The sequence below is a fragment of the Callospermophilus lateralis genome, chromosome 7 (assembly GCF_048772815.1).
Source record: "Callospermophilus lateralis isolate mCalLat2 chromosome 7, mCalLat2.hap1, whole genome shotgun sequence".
NCBI lineage: Eukaryota > Metazoa > Chordata > Mammalia > Rodentia > Sciuridae > Callospermophilus > Callospermophilus lateralis.
Genome location: NC_135311.1, coordinates 54,887,411 through 54,911,290, shown reverse-complemented (window position 1 = coordinate 54,911,290; position 23,880 = coordinate 54,887,411).

Here is a 23,880-nt window from a genome sequence, read left to right as displayed (position 1 = left end):
AGAACCACCATTTGACCCAGCTATTCTTCTTCTTGGACTATTCCCTAAAGACCTTAAAAGAGCGTACTATAGGGATACTGCTACAACGATGTCCATAGTAGCACAGTTCACAATAGCTAGACTGTGTAACCAACCTAGATGCTCTTCAATAGATGAATGGATAAAAAAATGTGGCATTTATACACAATGGAGTATTACTCTGCACTAAAAAATGACAAAATCATGGAATTTGCAGGGAAATGGATGGCACTAGAGCAGATTATGCTAAGTGAAGCTAGCCAATATCTAAAAAACAAATGCCAAATGTCATCTTTGATATAAGGAGAGAAACTAAGAACAGAATAGGGAGGAAGAGCATAAGAAGAAGATCACCATTAAACAGGGACAAGAGGGGGAAGGGAAAGAGAGAGAGAAGGAAAATTGCATGGTAAAGGAAGGAGTTTCTCATTGTTATACAAAATTACATATAAGAGGAAGTGAGGGGAAAGGGGAAAAACAAGAGAAAGAAATAAATTACAGTAGATGGGGTAGAGAGAGAAGATGGGAGGGGAGGGGAGAGGAGGGGAGGGGGGATAGTAGAGGATAGGAAGGGCAGCAGAATACAACAGACACTAGTATGGCAGTATGTAAAAAAGTGGATTTGTAACCAATGTGAATCTGCGATATGTATACAAGGTAAAAATGGGAGCTCATAATCTGATTGAATCAAATGTATGAAATATGATATGTCAAGAGCTTTGTAATGTTTTGAACAACTAATAATAATAAAGAAATTAAAAAAAATCATGCTGCTTAAATCTCTCTCTCTTTTTGAGGATCCGGTGATTGAAACCAGTGACTGGCACATGCTAGAAAAGCAAACTACTAATGAGCTGTGCCCTCTAATTTTATTTATTGATTTTTTTAGTTTTTAACTGGGTCTTGCTAAGTTGCCAGGGTGTCCTTGAACTTGAGATCCTTCTGCCTTATTCTTTTGAGTAACTGGGATTAAAAGTATGTGCCACCACATTTAGCTTTCAGCTCAAACCTCTCAAGTGGTTCCTGGAAAGCATGTCATATTGTCTATTGTTCAATAGTATTCTCCTTTCCTGCAGGATAACTTGAAGGTAGGAGGGCCTATCACCTGCTTTAGCTAATACAATGTGCACAGAAATTGTACATGCCACTATCGACAGAAGCTTTAAGAACTGAACTTGCTTCTGCATTTTCTTGTTCCATTTACTGTGGCTAGTAACCATGTTCCACATAGTGGATACATTGGTCCCAGAATAAGGACAGTGACATCCCAAGTGCAGATCCCATTGCTAAACTATGAAGGACACATGTATGAATAAGATATTCATCTTTGTAAGCCACTGACATTCTAGGGTTGTTATTACAGCAAAACCTAGTTTACCTGGATAATACATCTCCATGTTGCTCTTGGGATCTTTGACATGGCCTATGGTGCTCTGCATGGTCTGGCCCCTGCTTCTACTTCTAACCTCAGCTTGTGCCACTCCTCCTGCTATTCATTATTCTCCAGTCATGTAAGATTTCCTTTAGTTCCTTACCTTTCCAATTTCTTTTTCTTCTCAGGAATGTTAAAAGTGCAAGGAATACTATTTTCCCCACTTTTCACTAGCTAATTCTTTATCTTTATTACATATCAGCTATTTCAGAATGTTTTTCCATCACTCCTCAATATATATTAGGTTTTCAGTTATGTTCTTATAGAATATTTGCAAACAGAGATGAGTGTGTTGAAGGGAAATTGCACTCATTTCAGTTTATAATTATTCTAAGGGGTATGCTTTTTCTCTGACTCTATTGTTAGCAGTGAGTGACAGATTCCCCAATAAAAAGTGACTTAAATAATAGATAGAGGTTGAATTTATCTCCTATCTGAAAAATTCCAGTGGAAGCAGATTTCAGAATTGGTTCACTGACTCAGTGATGTTATCAAGTACTGTGGCTTCTTCTTCCTCTTTTTGAATGGTGCCGGGGATTGAACCCAGGGCCTTTTTCATGCTAGGCAAGTGCTTACCTGGTGCACTGCATCCCAAGTCCTTTTTTATTTTCTGAGATGATGTCTCATTAAGAGACATAGGCTGGCCTTGATTTGGGATCCTCCTGCCTCAGCCTCTTGAGTAGCTGGTGTTACAGGTGTGTGCCACTGTACCCAGCTTGCAAACTGGGGTTCTTTTTACATGTATGCTCTGCTACTCTAAAAGGTTGGCTACCACTTTTCATCTTGTTGACCCAATATCACTAGAGATCAAAAGGAAATATTCAGCAATATCAGTTCACAGGGAAAACATTTAAACCATGGGCCCAGAATAATTCTCAGAGAACAAAAGTTCATAAATTTCAGCAGAAACTTAAATTTCCAAGTGTACAGAAAATGTACTTGTTTTCTCTAAACTGGTCTTTCTCCTAAGTCCCAGTTTTTGAATAATGGCAAAAAGAAAAAAAGAGAAAAGAAAATTAACTAAATAATTTGAAAGCTTAGTCAAGCAACTGAATTAGCCTACTTTGAGAAGTATTTACTTCCTTTCTCTTAGAAAACGATTGCTTACTAAAGCTCTTCCCAAGAGAGCATCCAGAACTGATGTGACTTCTGTTGCATTGGGGCAAATAACCTGTGCACATCCTTCTAGCATGCTGGTTGGTTCAGCTGGTTCCTGGTGTTTGCTTCTGGTTTCCATTGTGTGTGTGTCTGTGGCTGAGTTGTTCTTTGGTTCAGTGATTGTGTTGGCTCCCTGTGGCTGTTGTGATTACAGATTCCTAAATTTCTCCCTGTGTTAGCTTTTCATTGTTGTGATCAAAAAATCTGACATAAACAAAAAAGGGAGAAAAGATTTATTTTAGCTCATGGTTTTGAAGATTCAGTTGATGGTTTGTGGGCCCCATTGCTTTGGGCTTGGGATAAGGTAGAAGAACATCACTGCACAAGATAAACCCTTCCAGGTCATGACCCCAGTGACCTATTTCCTCCAACTGGGTCCTGCCTCTCAATAATCAATTCATGTTATCAATCCATCAAATGGATTAATTCACTCATGAGATTACAACCCACATGATTCAATCATTTCCTAAGACATTTTCATGTAGCTCACTGACCATATGATTACTCCCATTACCCAGGAGGAACAGGCTCCAAATTTCCTTGTTCAGCTACTCTGAATGTGTGAAAAAAAAAATATATATATATATATATATATATATATTCAATTGCAAATGTATCATATAAATATATATATATATATATATATATATATGATACATTTGCAATTGTCAATTCATGTTACATATCAGAAAGTTAATTTTTTCCCTGAGATGTACACACAGGTGCTCCCTGTCTCTCTTTCTCTCTCTCTCTCTCTCTCTCTCTCTCTCTCTCTCTCTCTCTCTCTCACACACACACACACACACACACACACACACACACAAACACATTAGGATTTTGTTTTAGATACATACACGTGCATATATATTTATATATATGTAATACACACACACACACACACACACCCAAGGAGGAACAACATTAGGACTTGTTTGATATTATATGTGCATATATATGTCTCCTTTGGCCCAGGAGGACCACACGGAAGCTTATCTACAGCAACCTTGATTTTGAACACAACTGAATAAAACAACCACCTCATAAACACAACCACTCAGCCAGTTTAGAGGCCGAATCAAAATTGTCTGGGACTCTCCAGCCAAACATAACTAGGGGGAGCAAGGTGGTCCTCCGCTGAGACCTGAGTGGCCTCAGGATGGGCAGGGCCGCAGCCTCCTGACCCTGGCGTTCTGTTGGCGGTTGCAGCGCTGCGGAGGCCCCCTGGTGCCCACTACCCAGCTACAAGCCTGCTCCTTCCTTTTCAGGCTCTTTGGCGGCTGTCACCCTGCCGCGCCAGATATGGGGCTTTCTGCTGCCCACGGTGGCCCCCTGCATGACTAGGAGGAAACCTACTGCGTTTTTGAAGTGCTCTTCCAGAAGCTGGACTGTCACGGGTATGAGATGGTGGACATCAAGGAACTGCCCAAGTCCTGGAAGCCATGGGCGTTCCTCTGATGGAGGACATCAAGGTGGGCCGCGGTGGCGTCTGGATGGCAGGGGTCTGGGGTAGGCCGCTTGAGGCCGCTGTGTCCTTCCCAGCTCTCCTCAGGGGCTCAGACTTTCTTTCCCAGTGAGTGGCTTCCTGCAAATGACGGGGCTCTGGGAACACTTGGTGCAATTTCATGTTCTATTAGTGAGCTGCTTAGTGAAATGCACAGGGAACCTTACTGTTCTGCCTGAGGGGGCTGCACCACCCAAATAGATAGAAGGCAACATGAACCATCTAAGCCAGTCGAGGGTCCCTCCTGGTGGCTGATGATGCTTCATCCAAGGCTCCATCCCTGGGCAAGTGCTCATCAGGGAGCAGGAGCATGTCTTGGAGCTTTCCTGTGTGCAGTCGCCTTTTGGCTGATTCAGGGAGGGGGCAGTAATTACAACCACAGATTTTCAGCTCAACCATATCTAAAGACATATCTATACTATAATACTGTACACTATGGTATAGAATTGTCATAAACAAATGACAGTATAATTACTATTGTATTTTCAGAGGCTCTTCATTTCCATAGCTGTGTATTTGACCAGTTGACCCAATAAAGTAAACAAATAAACAAACAAACAGACTTTGTTTTACTTTAAGCTTCTCTAAGAGACTGCATGGCCCAATGTGGGAGAGGTTGTGGAGGTGCATATATGTTTAAAAAAGGACTGTGACCCCAGGTTTTGTGGAAATCTTTTTCAAGATAAGAAACGGAATTAAATTCAGAAAGAGAAAGAAAATAAGGTTTAATATTTTTTTTTTTTTCTGGAAGACTTGAATTAAATGATGGATGTGAAGGCAAGGGTCCAGAAAAAAACACTTAGCATAGTAACAGTCAATGTTAACTGTATCATTCTTAGGATTTACAAAGTACATGACAGAGAAATGAGATAACTATGTAGTAAGAATAATGCTATATCATGTTTTAGTAATGGAAATTGATGGTTTCTTCCCTGAGGCCTATCCAATCATAGGTGGCAGTCTTAATAATACTCAGTATATATTGGTTACCCTGGATTCTGTATGGCCACATTTTCTTTTTTACTTTTTCTGCATTCACCTTTAAATATTAAACAAATCAAAACAAACAAATAAAAATAGCAACACCCTTTCCAGTGGTTCCATCATTCTTCCCATCTGAATTTAGCCCTAGAATCTTACAATATCATCTGTCTTTTCAGTAAGAGCTGGATCCTCTCCTCTTCTTCATCAGACTATCTAGAGTTAGCACTGTCTTCTGTACCTCCACCTCAGGGATGACTTGGAGCATCAGGGACATTTGGCATTTCTTTTTGTCATTTTTGAAGATCCTCACTGTGTGTGTGCATGCTCATGTGTGTGCAAAGGGACAGGAATACTGCTAAACATGTCATAGTGCACAGGACAACAAAGAATTACTTGATCCCAAATGTCAATAGTATTGGGGTTAAGATACCATGACTTATTCCACCTGAAAACCCTGAGTTTCCTTGCTCCTCCCTGCCAATAGATGAACATGCCACTTAGTTCACTGGCTACATGGAGGTGGCCAACACAAACCTTTTCAGACTTTTGGTACTCTCATAGTTTCCTCGGTTGTAAAATGGAGACAATAATGGTGCTTATCTCTTAGGATTATTTTGATGGTAAATGATCAAACTAATGGAAAATGCTTAAAATTGCCTGATGAGATTTAAGCAGTTAATTAGCCTATATATTAAATATGTCAAGTATTAGCTTATCTTTATTTATGCCCGTGCTTACTTCTTTCCTGTAGTCTTAGGTAGTGAAGTGTTTCTTCTCCTTTTCAAAGTTTGTTCTTCTTGGCCTCATGTCCTCTTATCTCCTTTAAAAGAGGAAAGGTATTACTTTCTTTTCTTTTTCAATGCTTTTGGTGCTTTGTTTTGTTTTTTAACAGTGCTGAGTAATACACCCAGAGGCTCTCTATCTCTGAGCTACATTCCCAGTACTTTTCATTTCTTTCTTTCTTTCTGTTTCTGAGACAGGGCCTTGCTAAGTTGCCCAGGCTGGCTTCAAACTTCTGATTTTCCTGCATCAGTTTCCTGAGTTGCTCAGATAATAGGAATGCTCCATGGTCCCTGGCCAACTTTCTTTTCTCTATCACATATTTTCAAATTCTTCCTGTCTCATAACAATGATCCTCCCTTGACCCTGGGTCTCCCATCTTTCCCTTTTCCTACTCTTTGGTTCACTTTCAGTCAAGGTCTTTGACAAAGCAAGGTCTACACTTTCTGTCTCATTTCCCTTAATCCATTTGTCTGAAAGATCACTTTTTAAGTTCAAATTATCATTTTAGCATGAGTGACTCACAAATTGACAGCTATGCTCATATTCTGGATCTCTATACTTCCTTCTGTGATTGGAGTATGGGTGAAGTGTTCCACCACCCAGTTATTTTAGACCCTTCCTTCTTCCTCACCCCAACATCCAGTTAATGACAGGGTCCTGCATGATTCATAGTCTATTTCACAACCATGCTCCTCCCTTTTCACCTCATTGCTCCTGGTAGCACTGGCCTCCACCATTTCTCTCACTTAAGTTGCTGAAATAATCTTATAACCAATATTTCTGCCCTTACTTTTTGCCTTTAGTTCTTCTGTGCTGCGACCATATGACACTTCTGAAAAGTATTTCTGAAAAGTACTTCTGGTTATTTCATGGCCCTGCTTGAAATTATTTAGGGGTTTGACATCATCAATGACAAAAGTACAAGCCTTTTTGTTTTGTATACAGGACTCTTCCTGACTACTTGGTGGGTATTGGGTTTGGTGGGCAAGTTTTCTATCTTGTAGAACTTTGGAGGTCTAGACTCATTTTTCCTCCTGTGCATCTGACATCTTGTGCATTCAGCTGGTGAAACAAAAATGAGCATAATGTCATCTATGTAGGAGGATTTCATTGACCAGGTCCAGAAGTAATACACATTACTTTTATTTATACTTCACTGAAGATAATTTTTCCTGCATCCATACTTAAGTGCAAGAGACACTGAGACATGGAATCCCTAGGAAAGCACAAATGGGTGCCCAATGGAAGTGAGGGGGAATGTCAATAGACAGGTAGTATCTGCCTTTCACATCTATGATATCCCATATCTTTGTTTTCTCACTATTTGTTATTGTTTTTCAATATTTAACTTGAGTCACCTCTCCTGTGAAGATTTCCTCCATTCATATCCCTCCTTCATAGATTCTACTCACAACTTTGTTCTGCACTACTTTCTTGGTGGTTTTGAAACACCATTTCACTTATTTGCTTATATATTTGTGTGTGTGTGTGTGTCTTCCTTAATAGCTAGAAGCTTCTTAAAGGCAGGGACTATGACATATTCTATTTTCCTAGCAGTTAGAGAAGTGATTTACTCATTTACTGAGTGACAGTTTTAGTCATCTTTTTAATTTTTTCAAAAAAAAAATTTATATCTGTGACCAAAAGACCTGATGAGTATGTCATAAAAAAATCAAAGTTTATTTGGGGATTACAGTTTCAGTTTATTTGTAGCCAACTCCATAGTTCTGGGCCCAGGTGAGGCAAAACAGTATGGTGTAGGAAAGCAGCTCAGGATATGACAATCAGGAAGGGGAGGGAGAGGAGGAGGGGAGGGAGAGAGATGCACTTACTGGGCATAAAACATAGTTTGCTGAGGAAGACAAACAACTCAAGGACTGCATTGATATTAGGAATGAGTTGGAATGCTATGCTATGAATTCTGAGAAGAGTAGGCATCCGTGACCTCCCTCTTTCTCCTCCAGAGTCCCCCACGCTATTCTGCCCCTTCCTGACACAGCCCTGGAAACCCTTTAAGGAAATCAGCTCCTGATAACCCCCTGCCTCAAGCCTCTCCCAATTGACTCTGCCTCATAAATATCTGGACACTTCAATTTCTTAAAACACAAATATAACTATGTCATATCTAGAATCAAGGTTGGCTGCCTGTTTATTTCCAAATAAATTGAAATCATGTTGCTCCATCTGGCATCCCAATCCAGAGAGTCACTTTGCCACTGAGCCTCCATTGCTGCCACTTGGATGCAGATCCACTTGCCTCAAGTCCCAGGAAGGCGGGGCTGCTGAGAGCCCTGCATCAGCCCAGCTTTGCCTCCTCCAAAGTTCCTTCCAGGAGGGGCTTCCATTCAGTGGATGCAGAGCATGGACGCTTGCTTTAGGGCCTTACATGCAGCGACATAGGGATGGCCTCATGGCCTGAAAGGCAGAGGGTTTGGTTCTAGATGAGAAACCTTTTTCATGGCAAATAATCTGTTTGCTTGAGAGTGAAAGAAGGTATTTACATGGAAGGAGGACTGAGTAGACCTGGAAGTCACAGATGGACCAGGTCTGATATGCAGCTGCCACATGGAGAAGAGAGATGGTGCCTGCTGCTCCAGTTCTCCCAGCCACTCCTACTGCCCTGGGCCCCAAGTGTCCTTGTTCACGGTCAGCCATTGCATCTTAACCCAACTCCTGCTGATTTCTCACCTTCTCAGACTGGTCTGTGTAGTAGCTGAAACCTCTCCTGACCTTCTCTGTGCTCTCCACCTGATTTCCCTCTGCCTCTTGCTGATTTCTTCTGAGCCCTGGTCCCCATGTCCTCTTTGTCCTCCCTATTAGCCATGGCCTCATCTCCTAAGCCTCTTAGCATTCTGGTGATGGCAAGTCACTATGTCTGCTCATGCTGCTTCTCCAAGGGCCAGACTCAAGTCACAGGGATGTCCTGGCAAAACTACAGAAATACCAGATAGCTTGCCCACCTGGAGCACTCTGCCTCCTGTACTCAGAATACAGATGAACACAACCACACCCACCTTTCCCCAGCATACACCTGTCAGCTGAACTTCTAACCTGAGTGCATTTCTAACGACTGCTTCAGTAGTCTGTCTGTATGAGACCCTGTGAAGGGAGTGCTTAGTGGCTTCAGTGTTAGCCCCCTGGGCCCCCAAATCTTGCTAAGCTGGAAGTGCACTGCCTGCCCTAAGGAAGTCTCCACTCTCCTGGCTCATTCTCTTCCTTAGAAGCACTGCTGCTCGCTGAGTCACAGTTGACATGTTTGCCTCCAACACTGGAACATCAGCTTGAAAGGAGTGTTGTCTGGTAAATCTAAGGATTCTGAGTACTCAGCAGCCTGGAATCAAAAGGATGATCAATAAAAGCTGGTTGCACTACTTTTATTATTTGCAATAAATGCAGTAGCAAATGAAGTAAATGCAAATGCACTTAAAAAGATTTTCTTTCAGTCTTCTGATTAGTAAAGATGAATGCATGAATGTGATTATAAGGTGGTAATTAGAAAACTGTCTATGTCTATATATCAATGTCTATATCATAGCATATAAATACAGTAATTTATATCTATAATTTTATGTAATATATATATATATATATATATATATATATATATATATATATATATATATATATATAATGCAGATATTTAAAATTCAAGAAACTAGGTGGAATAATATACCAAAAATTAATTTTCTAGACTGATGAATATAAATTTTAATAAAAAATATTCTCAGCTTCAAATTATTATAAAACAATGGAAAGATTTCTTTTCTAGAATCAAACCACACTGCAGATTTAACATTTACAATAATTTGTCTTTTTAAAATTATAACAAAAGTAAAACAAAGTGGTAACACCTGAAGTCTAATTGCAAAATAGACAGTTCAATTATTTTATTAAGAAGGTACTCAAGGCTTGTCAGTGACTCAACCTAATTTGTTACAAGAAGAATGAATTTCAAATTTCAAAGGCTCAGTGCAGTGGAAAAGCTCTCTATTTTACTGAAAATAAAAAAAAAATTGGCAAGTAGTATTCATATGTATGCTTTTCAAAACCAAGTTAACTAAACAATTAATGAAACCATCCCCTGGTGAGTGGAATGGTTGCTAGAGGCCACTCCATGGGTGAGAGGAGACGCTGAGTGAGAAGGAAGCCAGTGGATCTCCTGGAGCAATGAAATGCTACGTGTCTCAGAACCTACTTATGATGGAACAGACCATGTTCAGGTACACTCTGTTTACACAGTTTTATATATTTTATTATTGCTACTAAATTAGAATAAGATTTAAAAATGCGCTTAGTATGAAAAATAAGAAAGCTATCTTTGAAAACTAAAAGAAAGTGAACATGGAGTTGGGTGAGGATGTACCTTTTCCTTCACGATGATGGACTTTTAAGAGGAGAGAAGAAGATATGTCTCACCTGCTCACTGTCTGAAGGCTCAACATGCACAAAAGCCAGAAATTGGATGGGGGAACTCCCAGTGTGTGCCTTTGGTCATTTATTCAGAAAGAATTTTGAAAGAACTATTAAGTGCCACATGATAGATGCTATCAGTAGAAAAAAAAATACATCTCCACTCTTAAGAATATCAGTGAAACATAAATACATGGACCATAAAGAACACCTGTAGACTGTAGTGCAGTACCTTAAATTTAGGGTCAGACAGACTTGGACTCTCAAACACTGACATTGAATTGTGATCCCTAATAGCTACTTAGAGTTCACACATCACTACAAGTTAAGGGATCATAATGGAGCAAATAAGATGGTGTAATGATCCCCTGCCCAACTCTGTTTATCCATACCCTATGATAAATTGGTTGATTCCACTGTTAGTGAATTTGCAATCCAGAGGTGGCTTCTGTTAGCATTACTCTAGTTTCCAGTTTAGACTGATACCATGTTTAACCCTTCTGACTTAAAAATACATGAACTTAGAAAGATGAATGATACGATGTGCCTGACTGTGATAGCCCCATGTATGTTCATAGTTAGTTGTTCTGAAAATGAAAAAATGCATTGCAAAGAATATAGAAACAATTTAAGTCAAAGGTAGAGAAACCAGGTCCTGTCTCAATCACAAGAGGGTGGTCTGTTACCATTTATGCTGCACTTGTGGTGTGTGTAGGGTGCAGGGCACCAACATCTTACTGGGACCAAATCTCACCATAGCTCAGCTCCTTGCTTCACCTGCCTAAGTCCCAACAGCCTGAAGCTAAAGCAATGACATCAGCAGAGTTTCCTGTGATAAGGGGAGTGATCATCCTTGTGCTCTCTAGTGTGGTAACCCCTGACCACATGGATCTAATGGGAAAATTAGGGGCTATGGTTCAAATTGGAGTAAAATATGCAAAATGTAGAATTTGCTATGTAAGCACTTTTAAATCTGTGACATTAAACATATTGACATTGTTGTGCCTCCATAACCAACATCCATTGCCAGAATTTACCATCTTTAATATGTCTGTATATGTGTGTATGTATATATGTGTGTGTATGTGTGTATGGTGTGTGTATGTGTGTGTGTGTGTGTGTGTGTGTGAATATATATATATATATATATATATATATATATATATATATATATATTTAGTTGTGTGTGTGTGTGTGTGTGTGCATACATGTATATTTAGTTGTTGTTGGATACAACACCTTCATTTTATGTATAAATTTTTATGTGGTGCTGAGGATCAAACCCAGCACTTTGAATGTGTTAGGCTAGCACTCTACCACTGAGCTACAATGCCAGCCCCAGAATTTCCTATCTTGTAAATGTAAAACTTTGGACTAAACAATGATTCTGAGAACCTCATATAAGGAGAATCACATAATATATGTCTTTGTGACTAGATTATTTTACTTAGTGTACTGTACTCAAGGTTCATCCACTTTGCAGAATGTACTAAAGTGAATTAAGTCCAAATAATATTCCACTGTGTATACATACCACATTTTTTTTTATCCATTCATCCATCACTGAAAATGTGGGATTGTTTCATCTTTTGAATGTGCAGATAACTGAACAGATATCTGTTTGTGTCCCGAGGAGTTTGTTTCTTAGTTCACTTACTTTTAATTACTTTAAATATAACTGGCAACATGTGTGGTGGCTACCATATTGGGCAGTGATATCAAGGGATTAGCTGGTACACAGAGCCCTTCTTGTCACTGTAGTGACATCTCTCAGGGAGAGACAGGTAGGGAAAGCTTAGGTGTTTTACACTTGAGTCTTGTTGCTCACAAAATTGGTTGACTGTGTTTCTAATTGTACTGAAATATTGAGAAAGAATGAAACCCACAGCCACTCTGAAAGGGGGAAAGTTGAACTGGTGGTGTGTGTGTGGTGGGGGAGACAGAAAAATGCACCTTTGTTTCTACTGTCATTCCAACTATGTCCCCAGAAGCCACAGAAGCCATTGTCCTGCTGGTATTGAATGAAATACCTGCAACTGCTCTATGATTAGGATCAATATCCCAGCCATTATGGTGGCAAGAGAGGTAGCAAATCAATTTACGTGGATTGTCAGACTCATTATTATAAGCAGATGGCAGCCCATGCACTACAATGCAGGCCAGAAAAGACGGACATTATTTCACATTAAAATCTATAATGCTAATATGCAAAAACAAGTGCTTGTGTAGGCTAAAGTGCATTAATTTCCTGAATGATTTACTGAGGTGCATGATGTTTGCACATGCGTAGGGATAAAGGAGGGCTTTTAACTGAGAATGGTTAACACTTATTCATACAGATTGATAGAAGCTAACATGCAATTTTCCTTACTAGTAGCTCCCTAATAGGAATCAATGGGACATTTTAAAAAGAAATTTCAAGTTCAGGGGACCCAGAAAGAAATATGCCAAAAGAAGAAAAGCAGGGGCTGGGGCTTTGGCTCAGTAGTAGTGCACATGCCTAACATGTGTGAGGTACTGAGTTTGAGTCTCAGCACCACATACAAATAAATAAAAAAGGCCAACAACTAAAAATAAATAAATAAATAAATAAATAAATAAATAGATAGATAGATAAATAAAGAGAAGCAATGTCATGCTCCTCTGCCTAACTTCATTAGATCTTTGTATTTATTTAAAATGCTGCAGCCAGTCTGCTTTCAGTCAGATGTGAATGGAAAAGACCATGAAGTGTAACTCTCAGAAGTACAGCCCTGGGTTGAAAGAAAGTTTTTCCATAAAACAATTCTGGAATTTTTACTTCAAATTGAGTAATAGTAAAGAAAAAATTTTTCTTTCTTTTAAAATACAGAGATCAGACACTGTCTTGTAATTTCTCTATGAAAATTGATATTTTATACTGTCAAACTTGTATTTTTTAATCATATGTACCTGAGTTTTTACTCAGAAAGTGATATGTGAATTATATTTGCAAGCCTTCAAAAGAGAAAAGTTTAGTGATTGATTTATGGTTTGGATTTTTCAGTTATTTCCCCAATATTTTTAAAGAAATATGATAAAGTACATGGAAATATCATGGTAGATAGACTGCTCAAGTAAAGAAAATTTTCCATTTTTTCTTTTTCTTTTTCTTTGAAGATGACTTGACTGGTGTAAAGCATATTTACTTGAATTCATCTATATGAAAAGTAGGTATATTTCCTCAATAGATAAAAACCTACATTTTGGGGTACCAAGGTTTGAACTCAGGGGCATTCCACCACTGAGCCACAAACCCAGCCTTATTTTTTTGCATTTTATTTAGAGAAAGGATCTAACTGAGTTGATTAGCACCTCCCTTTTGCTGACACTGGCTTTGAACTCCTGATCCTCCTGATTCAGCCTCCTGAGCTGCTGGGATTACAGGCATGTACCACTGCGCCCGGCTAACATCATATATATATATATATATATATATATATATATATATATATATATATAATGAAAAAAAAAGAGTCTTCAAAAAAAAAAAAACATGAGATGTAATTTATTAACTGAGAAAACATGGAGATGGCAGAGTTAGGGAACTAAAGTGATTTCTGCCCTGAAAAGACTGCATCTCTTCTCTTCCCACAATGACAGATCAGAACCAAAGTGTCCAAGTAAAGGCAAAGTCTTTTGAGTGGTGCTTGTAAGATGAAATTTTTTTTCTACATCCTAATAGAAGGGCTAGTTATAAACACATTCATTACAAGGAAATAAGGTAATATCTTATTTATACAACAATCTAAATTTCAGCTAGCTAGTTACCTAGAGCAGATCCACAAATGCTCAAAGAAGTGATTCTGGCCTCAGAGCCACAAGAACAACTTTGATGAAGCTCAACACTCTAATTTTTCAGGTGAGAAAATAGGAGCCCAGAAATGTCAGTATGATTGAATCACACCTTATGTAGCTCCAGGTGGGCATTGCAAAGGCTTCTGGGGGCATCAGAAACCATCCCTGTAGTGATGGAAGCCTGGTGTGAGAGGAAAAGAGAACACAGCTATGGGATTCAGAGAACATCCTGGACAGAGCTCCAAGGTGACTCCATAATTCCCTCCTCCTGTGTGCTTACACTGTTCAGGCCTTGCCTTTGGGGTGCAATGTGGTGATCACAAAAGGGTGCAACTTCTGTTGAATGATCGTGTGCCACATCTGATGGACTTTGTGAATGACAATGATCTCAAAATCATATTTCCTACTGATGTTGTAAATACCTTAGTTTGGGTAAGCACAGTTTATTATGTTCACCTAACATTAAAATCACCTTTTAGTGCATCTCTCAGAACATGCCCTACTGCTAAGGGATGACTGACTTGTATTTGGGAACACCCCTGGGTCTGGGGTAAGGTAGCCTGGGAGCCATTGCTGATGTGGCCACTTGTGAAGTACATTGTCTGGACTGGGTTTCTGATTTCTTTTTATAAAAAAGGGGGATAATAAGACCTATTTCTTAGGGTTGCTTTGATAGTAAATAAAGTGATGCATATAAAAATCTGTTGTGTACCCTGAGGTATTGTGAGATTTGCACAGTTGGGCCATTCAACATCTTCTTGACTATAAAGTTCTTTGTGCACAGTGAACATTCAGTGAAAATCTTAAAAGTCACTTGACAGAAAATCCTTTCTATCAAAGGACAGAAACAAGCCACTAATTTTGATGTATATAGACTACATGAACATGAAGCCAGCATGGTCACAAGGCACGTTGAAGGTCATCCCAGAAGCTTTCAGGCAGCACTAGACTTGTTTGTTTAGTTCTGCAAGGCTCAGGTTCTTTCAGGTCTTTTCACTTTTCTTACTTCGTGAAGCCCTGGGCTCACTCCCAAGTGTATGTGGTTCTTTTCTTATGTCTATTTGTTTTTTTGCCTCTAGAAACTTGTCTGAAGAATTTCAGTGTAAGAGAAAGAAGGAGACCTGCTTACACAGCCTCAGACATGGGATTGAGGACACAAACAAGCTCACACTGTGGATTCAAAGCTGGCAGGGCCCCAGACTCATGGGGATCTGCTGCTCCTCCTCTGGTGGCTAAGCTCCCCCCTTATGTCTCCCACCAGTCTCCAACCATCCTCAGAGGCTCAGCTCCCCAAGTCTCTTCTTCTACCTGTAGACTGTCTCTCTGAGCTCTATTTGGAATGCTCCTCAGTGAAGCTCTTGCCCCCATCTGTCAAGTTAAATGAGTAGGAGTCCTGATGGGAGACTGTGGTCATGATTTGAATTCCTGTATAACAAATAGCCACCCAGTGTAGTTCAAAAACAATCTGAAAACTAAACGCAGTAGTATAAGGAAGCAGCCAAGTCTCAGCCAATCACACATAGCTGAGCTTCAGCCAATCACAAGCTGCCTAGCAACAGACCATGCATGATCAGGCAAGGCAAACTCCTGGCTCTCAACAGGGGAGCCCTGTCTGTACTCAACTTCCCAGCTTGATCTGGAAATGCCCACCATCTACAGAGCAAAGCTCTCCAGCCTTCTCGTGGTTCTGAGAACTGCCTGCTTCAGGAATATTATTTGTTCAAATAAACTGTTCAATTTAACTTCCACAAGTTTTCTCTTAACCTCTTAACACACCTCCCTTTCAAAGTGTCCTCTGAAGTCAACAATGACCTCCACATTTCTGTGAAATCCATGGGAAATCCTTGGCCTCATGTGATTGAACCCATGAATGTCATTTATTGGATAGTGTTAAACCACAAAGGAGGGGTCAAGCCCTTGACCCCCTCTTAGTAAAAAACTAATGTAACTCCATTTTTAAAAATAAATAAATAGCAGCTTCTACTTCAAGGCCTGTCCTAAGGAAGAGGGCATGACCCTTGTCCTTGGAAAAACCCACAGAGCACTTCTAAGCACATACCTACTCTGCTAAGTTGTTTGTCTGTAAATAACAGGAGAGGTTTGTGGCACCAGGTGTCCCTGACTCAGTTAGGCTAGGTGAGGACCCATAGCAACCCCCTAGCAACCTCCAATGAGCATGAGACAGGGAAAATACCTGGAATGCCACATGACACCGAAGTAGTTTATGGTGTTTGATAACATGTTGGGAAACCATGTAGTTTAGCACATATACCTCTTGTGGCCTAAACCAATCAGTTCAAAAAATCCCCCTTTTGTACTAACCAATCACCCCTACCTAATTTGTTCCCACCATTGAATGTGCTAATCAATGTTAAGAGTTTTTGTTTGACTTTCCCGTGATATGGAATAATTTGCTGTGTGATGTTGTGATGCATACAGTATCCCCCCAAAACCTATAAAATCTCACTGAACAAAGGGCAAGGAATCACTCCCTGAGACCGCTGCGTTGGGAATGGTTGTGAGTCCAGGCTTGAGCTTGCAATAAAGACTCTTGTGCGATTGCATTGGATTCGGCTCCTGGAGGTCTATTGGGGTCTCATGAATCTGGCATACATTAGCAGTTTTAAGATCTCTTAGCTAATTCAAGAACTCAGAATGACACTCTTGTCCTGCTTCTTTCCAGCCCAAATCGCTGTGCAATCTTAGGTAAAATGCAACTTCTTTGCTGTTTTCCTAACCTCCTATGTCAGTTTGCCTTGGGGCTCAATTCTTGAGCTCCCTGTGTAGATCTTTCCCTGAGGCATTGTTCAGTCTCCTGACCTTGGATGCCAAGTCTAAAACAATAACTCCACCCCCAGATTCTTTTACTAGCCCTATTTTTCCTCTCAGTCTTTCTTTTATGGAGTATTATACATCCTCTGATCATGACAGAAAATCTTCAATAAGAAATATCACAATTGCCTTATTTTGTAGATGAGGAAACTGAGGCACAGAGAGTAAGAAAGTTGAGTGTGAAGTGAAGTGAGAGCCCCACGTCTGTATTCTTAACTAATGTACCAATCCACCCAATATGGCCAGTGAATGTCATAGGAGAGGCAGTGATTCATTCTTTTTAGTTGCTGGGAAGTGATTTTTCTCTCCTCTGCACCACCACCCACTTGTTGGATTTGTCCATTCAGGAAATAATTAATCAACTTCATGTGTGTTTTGTGGAGCTTGCATTTGGACTGCACTTTTTAGTCTCCAGGATAATTTTTTTTTCAGGAAAATTATTATAATTATTTATTTTATTATTATTAATCTCTTTTTTTAGCTTCTCATTTTTTAAAATTTATTTTTATTGACTTTTTTAAAAACAAATGACAGTGGAATGCATTACACTTCTTATTATACATATACAGCATGATTTTTTTTATCTCTGGTTGCATATAAAGCATGTTGACACCAATTCATGTCTTCATACATGTACTTTGGATAATGATGTCCATCACATTCCCCATCCTTGCTAATCCCTTGCCCCTTCCCTTTCCCTCCCACCCCTCTGCCCTATCTAGAATTCATCTATTTCCAGTTGTAAAGGTAAAATTTCTAAGCTGATTCTAAGATGCAGAGCCTGAGTTTAATTGTAAAAGACCAGACATTGTAAAGTTTCTTAACTGCAGGGCTTGGGTTAAAAAGTAAAAGACCAAGTATTGTTACAATTCCTCTGCTACCCCCGGAACCTGTAATCTCTGTAGCTGTTAGGAAAATACCCAAACTGCCCAGTAAATATACTCACTGACTCCTCTGGTTGTCTAATAAGCTGGAGTTCAGTGAAGCTGGCACGTAGGCATAGCAGGACCTAAAACCAATCAGTTTCAATGTGCACCCCGCTTAGAAGTGACCAATCACCCCCGTCCAATCTGTTCCCGCCAATGAATGTACTAATCAGGTCTCAGAGTTGTTGTTCAATTTTCCTACGCCTCATGATTTGTTCTGATGTATGCAAAGCCCCCCACCCTCTCCAAAAAGTGTACTTAAGCTCTGCCTGACCTCTGCTCTGGGCTCTGGGCTGCTCTATCTTTCTGAGTGCGCGTGGAGCCTCAGCATGCTGAATCAATAAAATCCCTTCTGCCAATTGCATGAAGCCGGTCTCTTGTGGTCTCTCCCTCTGACGCTTCACCGGACCCTTATATTTGGTGCATTGGCCAGGAACTGCGCATCGCCAGACAGGGAGACCCAATGGACTGCTTCAAGGGTAAGTAAGGCGCCTCTCTCTCTCTCTCTCTCTCTCCCCTCCTTCTTCTCCTTTTCTCCTCCTTGTTTTTCTTTCGCGATCACTCGGGTTTGGTTTCTGGCTCAATGGTGGGCGTAAGCTCCCAGAGGGCGTAAGCTCTCAGAGCCTTGGATTGGGGTTGGCAGTGTGTGGCTGCCAGTGGAAAACGTAAGTTTTCCCTGGCTGTGGTGGACAGACGTGTCTTTGGAGCCACAAGCCAACCTCCAAAGGACGCCTTGGGGGACTCCGGGTGGGGGGGAACGGAAGAGTCCCCCATCAGGTAGAGGGAGGAGCCCTCGTCATGTGTATTCTGCTGCCAATCTGTCTGGTTTTTGCCGGCAATTCTTTTTGTTGTTCTCAGGTTGATTTCACGGTCTGTCTTTAATTTTTGCTTCTGAACTTGTGTTAAACGTTTTACTGTTTGTCTGTGATTGTGTCTCATTGTATCTCGTTTGTATTGTCTTGTCTCTGTCTCTGTTCAAGTAACTCCCAGTATGGGACAAAGCCATTCCACACCTCTGTCTCTGACCCTTGATCATTGGACGGATGTCTACGCAAGGGCCCAGAATCTTTCCTTTACAGTGAAACGCGGGACCTGGCAGACACTCTGCGCTTCAGAATTCCCCACCCTCGAAGTTGAATTGCCCCCAGGAGGGTCCTTCCACCTCCCTCTAATCCGCAATGTCAGAGATATTGTCTTTTAGCCGGGGCCGCATGGCCATCCAGATCAACAGCCATATATCTTATCCTGGAAGGACCTCTGCGAATTTCCTCCCACATGTGTGAAGCCCATCCTTGTTCCAGCTCCAACCCCTCCTCCCGCCGGACTTACAGGTTTAATGGAGTCGCTGATGTTCTCACACCAGCCCACTTGGGATGACTGCCAACCGCTTCTGGGGACTCTCTTTACAAGAGAGGAATGGGAGAGAATCCTCTTAGAAGCCCGAAAGAATGTTCTTGGAGCAGATGGGAGACCAACCCAACTTCCTAACATCATCGAAGCTGGCTTCCCCTTAAACCGACCCAACTGGGACCCTAACACCTTTGAAGGTAGGGAGCATCTGTCCACTTATTGCTGGGCTGTTGTAGTGGGTGTCCGAGCGGCCGCTAGGCGGCCAACTAATTTGGCCAAGGTAAGGGAGATTATTCAGGGACCCAACGAATCTCCCTCCATGTTTCTGGAGAGAATTATGAAAGCATATAGGAGATATACTCCCTTTGATCCTCAGGCAGAGGACCAAAAGGCATCTGTTGCAATGGCTTTTATTGGGCAGGCAGCCCTAGATATTAAGAGAAAGTTACAACGTTTAGATGGACTACAAGATATGACCTTAAGAGATTTAGTCAGAGAGGCTGAGAAAGTATATTATACGAGAGAAACTGAGGAAGAGAAAGAAGAGAGGAGAGAGAAGGAAAGGGAACACAAGGAAGATGAGAAAAACATAAGGCAGACTAAAGCATTGGCTAAGGTCCTGGTCACAGCCACAGACAGGCCAGAAGTTAGAAAGCAGGGAGACAGGAAGAGATACCTGGGCCCACGCCAAAGGCTGCCCATGGCCTCAGACCAATGTGCCTACTGTAAAGAAAAAGGACACTGGGGCAAAGAGTGTCCCAAAAAGAAGCAGTCACGTCAGCCTACCATGCTGACCCTAAAAGATGACTAGGGATGTCGGGGCTTAGATCCCCTCCCCGAGCTCATGGTAACTTTTGAGGTGGAGGGGACCCCAGTGAACTTTGAAGTAGATACAGGAGCAGTATATTCATCCCTCAAGGCCCCACTGGGCCCTTTATCTAATAAAAGATCCCTGGTGCAAGGGGCTAATGGCAGTAAATATCAGGCTTGGACAACAAAGAGGACTATGGACCTAGGAAGGGTAAAAGTTCACCACTCCTTTCCAGTAATCCCAGAATGCCTGGCCCCACTGATGGGCAGGGACCTACTCACCAAGCTCCGGGCTAAAATAACTTTTAACCCCCATGGTACCCAAGTGGAGTTTCAAAACCCCTCAGTAAAGACCCCCATAGTCACAGCTTTGACTATGTCAGTAGAAGATGAACATCAACTCTTCACGGCCACTGGGACCGATCAAATAGGTAAACTACCCCAAAGATGGATAAAAGATTATCCTGATGCCTGGGCAGAAACTGCTGGGTTAGGTCTAGCTATAAAACAACCTCCAATAGTAGTAGAATTAAAAGCTTCTGCCTCTCCAATCAGTGTTAAACAATACCCACTAAGCAAAGAAGCTAGAGATGGGATAAGACCTCATATTCAGAAATACTTGGCTCTTGGGGTCCTAAGGCCCTGTCAATTGGACTGGAATACCCCCCTGTTACCTGTAAGAAAGCCAGGAACTGGGGACTACCATCCTGTTCAAGACCTGAGGGAGATCAACAACAGAGTGCAGGACATTCACCCCACGGTACCTAATCCATATAACTTACTTAGCACTCTGAATCCGGAGCGGATATGGTATACTGTGCTGGACTTAAAAGATGCTTTCTTCTGCTTGCCCCTGCACAAGGACAGTCAGTTGTTGTTTGCTTTTGAATGGATAGACGCAGAAACAGGAACATCCAGCCAACTAACCTGGACTAGACTCCCACAGAGGTTCAAAAACTCCCCTACTCTCTTTGATGAAGCTCTCCACAGAGACCTCAACGACTTCAGAACTGCACACCCTGAAGTCACCCTACTCCAATATGTGGATGATCTGCTGCTGGCAGCCAACACAAAGGAGAACTGTGAGTCTGAGACCCAAGCACTATTATCCGAGCTTGCTCAGCTTGGATATAGGGCTTCTGCTAAAAAGGCCCAAATCTGTCAACAAGAAGTAATCTTCCTGGGTAATTCACTTAGGGGTGGCAAACGATGGCTTACTGAGTCCAGAAAGCGAACTCTTGTGCAGATACTGCCCCCATCTGATAAGAGACAGCTCAGAGAGTTTCTTGGGACTGCCGGCTTTTGTAGGTTATGGATTCCTGGGTTTGCGTCTTTAGCTGCCCCTCTATACCCGCTGATAAAGGGGGATGCCCAATTCCAATGGACCCCTGAACACCAACAGGCTTTTAATAATATGAAAAGGGCGCTGCTATCTGCCCCGGCCTTAGCACTCCCAGATGTAGAGAAACCCTTCACTCTCTACATCGAGGAAAAGAAAGGAATAGCACGGGGAGTGCTCACTCAGACTCTGGGACCTTGGAAAAGGCCGGTAGCATACTTATCAAAAAAATTGGACCCAGTGGCTAGCGGGTGGTCCCATTGCCTAAGGGCTATAGCAGCAGCAGCCCTTTTAATAAAGAATGCTGATAAATTAACGTTGAGACAGAAGCTGACTATTATGGCCCCCCATGCCCTGGAGAGCATCATCCATCAGCCTCCAGACAGGTGGCTATCAAACTCCAGAATAACCCATTACCAAAGCCTCTTGCTTGACAAGGACAGAATAACGCTGGGACCCCCTGCTCCACTTAACCCGGCTACACTGCTGCCAGAAGAATCATCAGGACCTATCTCTCATGATTGCCAACACATACTGGCAGAGGAGACCAGTGTATGACGAGACTTAAAGGATTAGCCACTGGCCCGCCCTGAGGTCATATGGTTTACGGATGGGAGGAGCTTCCTCCAAGAAGGTAAGCGGCTGGCTGAAGCAGCAGTGGTTAACAAAACTAATGTTATCTGGTCCTCTGGCCTTCCAGAAGGAACATCAGCTCAAAAAGCAGAGCTAATTGCCCTTACAAAAGCACTGGAGCTAGCATCAGGCAAAAGAGCTACTATATATACTGATAGCCGCTATGCATTCGCCACTGCTCATGTGCACGGGGCTATATACCAGCAAAGGGGGCTATTAACCTCCACCAGGAAGAAAATAAGGAACAAAGATGAAATCCTCCACCTTCTCTCGGCAGTAAAAGACCCTAAAGAATTAGCTATAGTGCACTGTCAGGGGCACCAGAAGGGGAATGACCCTGTGGCAGTTGGAAACAGGCGGGCAGATGAGGAAGCTAAGCTGGCAGCCCTAAAAGGAGTGACCCTGTTAGCTGTTTCCACGCCGGGGGAACAACGACTGGGAGACTTAGCTGCGTGGGAACATACAGGCAACTTATGGCCTGGGGACACAGACACCGAACTCCGGGATCCTACAGAGCCAAGTTTACATTTCCAAAAAGCCCAACTCTATGTCAAAGATGTACACCAGCTCACCCATTTAGGCTCAAAGAAGTTATAGGCACTCTTGAAAGACAAAAGAAAGGACTTGTTGTTGACGGACTCGCAGAGAAAAGAAATAGCTGAACAGGTGACTAGAGCTTGTCAAGTCTGCCAATTAGTTAATGCATACCCATCCAAGCTTCCAGTAGGAAAGCGCTTGAGAGGGACCAAACCTGGACAGTTCTGGGAAGTGGACTTTACTGAAATCAAGACAGCAAGTTATGGACTTAAGTACCTCCTAGTCTTTGTAGATACTTTTTCAGGATGGGTTGAAGCCTTCCCCACGAAGAAAGAAACAGCTCAGATGGTGGTCAAAAAGATTCTGGAAGACATCTTTCCAAGATTTGGACTGCCTAAGGTAATGGGGTCCGATAATGAACTGGAATTTGTGGCCCAGGTAAGTCAGGGATTGGCCAGGGCCCTGGGGATTAATTGGAAGTTACGTTGTGCCTATAGACCCAGAGCTCAGGACAGGTAGAAAGGATGAATAGAACCATCAAAGAGACCTTAACAAAATTAAGCTTAGAGACCGGCATAAAAGATTAGACTATGCTCCTACCTTATGCACTGTTTCGTGCAAGAAATACCCCCTCCGTCTCTTTGTGTAACCTCACCCCCTATGAAATTCTCTATGGTGCCCCTCCTCTAATCAGGGACCTGACCCCAACCCTGAGACTTAATGATTCCTTTCACACCCCCTTGCTTAACAGACTTAAAGCCCTTGAACACACCCAGCGATACCTGTGGAAAAGGCTGGCCACTGCTTATCAGCCCGGAGACAAAGAAATCCCACACAGATACCAAGTGGGAAACTTCGTCTACGTGAGACAACATCAGGTGTCATCCCTGGAACCTCGCTGGAAAGGACCATACCAGGTGCTGCTTATAACGCCTACAGCGGTAAAAGTAGATGGGATCGCTCCCTGGATTCATGCCTCCCATCTCAAGCCTGTACCCTGTCCAGACTCTGGCTGGAAACTGGAACAGACTGGTAACCCTCTCAAGTTGCGTGTCCATCGTGTGGGTAGGGCTATGGATTCTTCCCCTGACCACCTGCCGCCCTAATCCCAATCAGCCTGTTCAACAACACTGGCAAATTATGAATCCCACTGGACAAGTAGTGTGGTCTATATCACATAAAGCCCCCTTATGGACTTGGTGGCCATCTCTCCATCCTGACATTTGTCAACTGGCCACAGGCCTTTTTGACTGGGACCTCCCTGACATAGAGGACCCCACACAGATCCCGTTCGACCCCAAGCCAGAGAAACATTCCCCACGGGGTAACCATATACATTATGGATGTCATC